Genomic DNA, 5,000 nt, shown 5'->3' with positions numbered 1-5,000 from the left:
AGCTCAAAGAGTATGTGACGGATAATATGAAATAGTTGACTAGTAGAGATGATGCCATTGAGGCTATGGTGGTGGCCTTGAAGGGAGAGATTGCGGAGCTCAATGGTGAACTCACAATCTACAAGGTTGCCTTGGGCAATGGTAGGTTAGCGTCTGCTGCACCCAAGCCCAATATTGATGTTCCCAAGCCCAAGGAGTTTAAGGGAACAAGGTCCGCAAGAGATGTGAACAACTTTTTGTGGGGAATCGAGCAATACTTCTGTGCCAAAGGCATCACGGAGGATGTCACTAAGGTAACTACTGCTGCGATGTATTTATCTGGCGTTTCTTTGTTGTGGTGGCGTCGTAGGTCCACTGATGTGAGACGTGGTGGGTCTAAAATCGAAACATAGGAGGAGTTTTCGATGTGAGTTCAAAGCACAGTTTTACCCAGAGTATGCCGAGGATGAGGCTCAGGCAAAGTTGCGTCGGCTTGCACAACAAGGCACTGTGAGGAAGTATGTGTAGGAGTTTAGCGAACTTATGCTCCAAATCTCAGATATAGGGGAGAAAGAGGCATTCTTTTCCTTTATGGACAGATTAAAACCGTGGGTAAAGCAAGAGTTGCAACGCCGAGGAGTTCAAGAACTCACCAAGGCTATGTCAGTAGCAGAATCACTTGCTGAATTTGGTGGGAGGAAAGACAATTCCAATTCTTCTAAACCCAGATTAAAGAGTAATAGTGGGGGATATAAAGAAAGGCCCACTAGGAACGGTGATGGTAAGAAGCCTTGGGACAAGAGAAAGAGTGGGCCTATAAGGTGCTTCCACTGTGAGGGTCCACATATGATCAAGGACTGCCCAAGGAAGGCCGCTCTCAAGGCTATAGAAGCAAAGGGGGAGTCCGATGTGGAGGATAACAACATTGGATCGATACTAGGGGGTGTCGAAGATAGAATGAGCCATGGTTTGATGTTTGTAGACATCATTGTGGCTGGTAGAAAATTGAATGCGCTTGTTGACACAGGCGCTTCTGATTTATTCATGTCTGAGGAGACTGCTTGTAACCTGGGCCTCAAGATAGATAATGAAGGGGGTCGGATCAAAACAGTGAACTCAGAAAGTGTTCCAATCAAGGGGGTTACAAAGGGAGTGGATCTTCAGCTCAGCAATTGGTCAGGGAAGGTATCCGTTAAGGTAATACCACTTGATGACTATGATTTTGTGGTGGGACTAAGCTTCCTTGATCAGGTTAAAGCTCTTATTGCCCCTTCGAGCAATTACATGGTGATTTCGGATGCGAAACATCAATGCATGGTGAAAGTGACAAGGAAGAGAAGCTTTGAGAGAAAAATACTGTCAGCAATTCAGTTTGCTAAAGGTGTACGGAGAAATGAAGTCTCATATTTAGCCACCTTGAGGATCAAAGAGTCCGCTGAGTCTATCAGTGAAACCCCGAAAGAAGTGGGACAATTGTTGCAATCATTCCGAGATGTAATGCCGGCTCAGTTGCTTAAAAGCTTGCCCCCTAAGAGGGAGGTGGACCACAAAATCGAGTTAGTGTCCAATGTGGTGCCGCTAGCAAGGGCCCCATACCGTATGTCTCCACCAGAATTAGAAGAGTTGCGGAAATAACTGAAGGAACTTCTGGATGCGGGATCCATTACACCATCCAAATCCCCATATGGTGCGCCAGTGTTATTCCAAAAGAAACATGATGGGTCCTTGAGAATGTGCATCGATTATTGAGCTCTAAACAAGATCACTGTGAAGAATAGGTACCCTATTCCTCTTATTGCAGATTTGTTTGATCAGCTTGGTAGTGCAAGATGGTTTACCAAGTTAGATTTGAGATCGGGGTATCATCAAGTTCGAATAGCCGAGGGGGACGAACCAAAAACAGCTTGTGTGACACGGTACGGTTCGTATGAGTTCCTTGTGATGCCTTTTGGACTCACGAATGCTCCAGCTACATTCTGCACCCTAATGAATAAGGTACTTCAACCATTTCTTGATCGTTTTGTGGTTGTTTACCTTGACGATATTGTGGTATATAGCAAGTCGCTTGAAGAGCACATAGGACACTTGAGGAAGGTGTTCCAAACTTTGAGGGAAAATGAGCTGTTCATCAAGGAGGAGAAATGCTCATTTGCCCAACAAGAGGTGTCATTCCTAGGCCACATTGTAGGAAGTGGTAAGATCCGAATGGACAAGAGCAAGGTTCGAGCCATTTCAGAGTGGGAGCCTCCAACCAAGGTAACGGAGCTGAGATCTTTCCTTGGGTTGGCAAATTACTATCGACGCTTTGTCGAAGGCTACTCCAGAATTGCCACTCCCTTGACAGACCTGTTGAAAAAGGGGAAGGTATGGGATTGGAATCCGAAATGTGAGAAGGCCTTCAATCAATTGAAGCAAAAAATGACAAGGGAACCTGTACTTGCCTTGCCAGATTTTGCAAAGCCTTATGAAGTACGCACGGATGCATCAGATTATGCTATTGGGGGAGTACTGATGCAAGATGGGCACCCAATTACTTTCGAGAGTCGAAAGCTTAATGAGATGGAGTGTAGATATACGGTCCAAGAGAAAGAGATGACTGCGGTAGTACACTGCTTGCGCACATGGAGACACTATCTATTGGGTTCCAGGTTTGTGGTCCTTACCGATAATGTTGCCAACAGTTATTTCCTAACCCATAAAAAGTTGTATCCCAAGCAGGCTCGTTCGCAGGTTTTACTAGCGGAGTTTGATTTTACAATGGAATATAAACCAGGAAGTGCCAACATTGTGGCTGATGCACTCAGTTGCAAGATGGAATTTGCAGCAATTAGTCAACCTGAGGGTTCTTTGCTGGAACGCATTCAAGAGGGATTGTCCCATGATCCCACAGCCAAAATTTGAGTGAGCTTGCCAATGTGGGAAAAACGAGAAGATTTTGGCTTGATGGGGAGATATTATACACTCATGGACACCGCCTCTATATGCCCCATTATGGGAAACTCCGTAAGGAAGTAATGAAGGAGTGTCATGACTCAAAATGGGCAGGCCATCCAGGGATGCATCGCACTTTGGCCCTTTTGGAGGATCGTTATTACTAGCCTCACATGGGTGCTGATGTAGAAACCTATGTGAAAACTTGTCTAGTATGCCAACAAGACAAGGTTGAGTTAAAGACTCCAGCCAGCTTGCTTCAACCCCTGCCAGTTCCAGAAAGGCCATGGGAGAGTTTATCCATGGATTTTATTATTGGTTTGCCTAAGTCTGACGGGTTTGCTAGCATTCTTGTTGTGGTGGACAGGTTTTCAAAGTATGCGACTTTTATTCCGGCGACCAAAGAGTGCCCTGCTGAGGAAGCAGCTCGCTTATTCCTTAGACACGTGGTGAAATATTGGGGCGTGCCACTGTCTATTATAAGCGATCGAGATGGGCGATTTACTGGTTGGTTCTGGACAGAGTTGTTCAAGTCATTGGGCTTAGATTTGAACTTCTCCACAAGCATGCGTCCACAAACCGATGGGCAAACTGAACGAGTAAATGCACTGTTGGAGACGTATCTTCGACACTATGTGAGTGCCACACAAAGGGATTGGCCAAAGTTGCTGGATGTGGCCCAATTTTCATACAACTTGTAGTGAAGTGGGGCCACGAATCAAAGTCCATTTGAAATAGTGACGGGTCAACAGCCACTCACACCCAACGCTGTTGTTACCCATTATACAGGACCAAATCTGGCAGCCTATCATTTTGCAAAAGATTGGCAAGAGAAGAATGACTTGGCTAGAGCTTGTTTACACAAGGCAAGTAAGCGTAACAAGAAGTGGGCTGATCAAAAATGAAGGGAGTTCAGTTTCAAGTGGGTGACTCAGTCCTCGCTAAACTACACTTGATTCTGCGATATACTGGCTTGCACAAGGGTCTTGTGTGAAGGTATGAGGGGCCGTTCAAAGTTGTGAAGAGAGTAGGTAAGGTGGCCTACCAGCTTAAGCTGCCAGCAAAATTTAAAGTCCACCCAGTCTTCCATGTAAGCATGCTTAAGCCCTTTCATAGGGATCAAGAGGATCCAAATCGAGGCAAATCTGAACGAGCACCGATGGGGGTAAAGGTGTCGTACGATCGTAAAGTTGAAAACATTGAGGCAGATCGGATAATAAGACAAAAGTACCACCGACCACGGCATGAGTACTTAGTTCGATGGAAGGGACTTCCTGATAGTGAAGCAAGTTGGGAACCTTCCGAGGCATTATGGCAGTTACAAGAGAAGATTGACCAGTTCCATAAGGAAGATGCAACGAGGGCATCGCTAGAACAAGTGGGGGAGAATGTCATGGGTTGCGCATGGGAACACGCAACCATGACGAACTTGTGCGATCCATCGTATTTGAAGGAGGTCATTTGGCCCAACCAAACTGGCCCGTTGCCTGAAGAGCTTAAAAGCCCATCCTAAGAGCCTGATAAATAAGGGAAGAGACCCAAGAAGATATGATTATTTAATCTTAGAGTTCTAATTGTATACAGCTTCTAATTATGTCTTAGAGTTCTAATTGTATACAGCTTTTAATTGTAGCCTTTGATGTACTTTGAGGCTCAACTATAAATAGGGACCTCTTTACTCATTGTAATTCATTCAGTTGTTAATAAGAATTTTGAGAGTATTCCCTCAAACTTTTCTCTCAAGTATTCTTGCTTTTGTTCATCTTTCAAGGCTCGTTCTTACTTCGTTCTTCTGCTGTTCTTTGCGAAAATCTTAAGGGAATTCTATTAAATCCTTTATTGTTGTGAGTTAAGTTGACTTGGGCGTTTTTGCTGTTGAATTCTTTTTTTGCAAGTTAGGCTGACTTAGGCGTTTTAAGCAGAGAAACTGCCTAAGGCCGCACGGATCGCGTGGGAAAAATCTAAGTCCATGACATAAGGAGTTAGTTAAACACCTGGCCGTGCCGTCCCCCTTCAGGAAACATGGTAGAACGGGGGCCTTTGCTGGTGCGGGTGCCAGGTCCCCACTGTTGGTGACTCCGGGCACTTGT

This window comes from Gossypium hirsutum, unplaced genomic scaffold (genome assembly GCF_007990345.1).
Source record: "Gossypium hirsutum isolate 1008001.06 unplaced genomic scaffold, Gossypium_hirsutum_v2.1 scaffold_49, whole genome shotgun sequence".
NCBI classification, from domain to species: domain Eukaryota; kingdom Viridiplantae; phylum Streptophyta; class Magnoliopsida; order Malvales; family Malvaceae; genus Gossypium; species Gossypium hirsutum.
The sequence above is the reverse complement of the archived record's forward strand: the minus strand, read 5'-3'. Positions refer to the sequence as shown.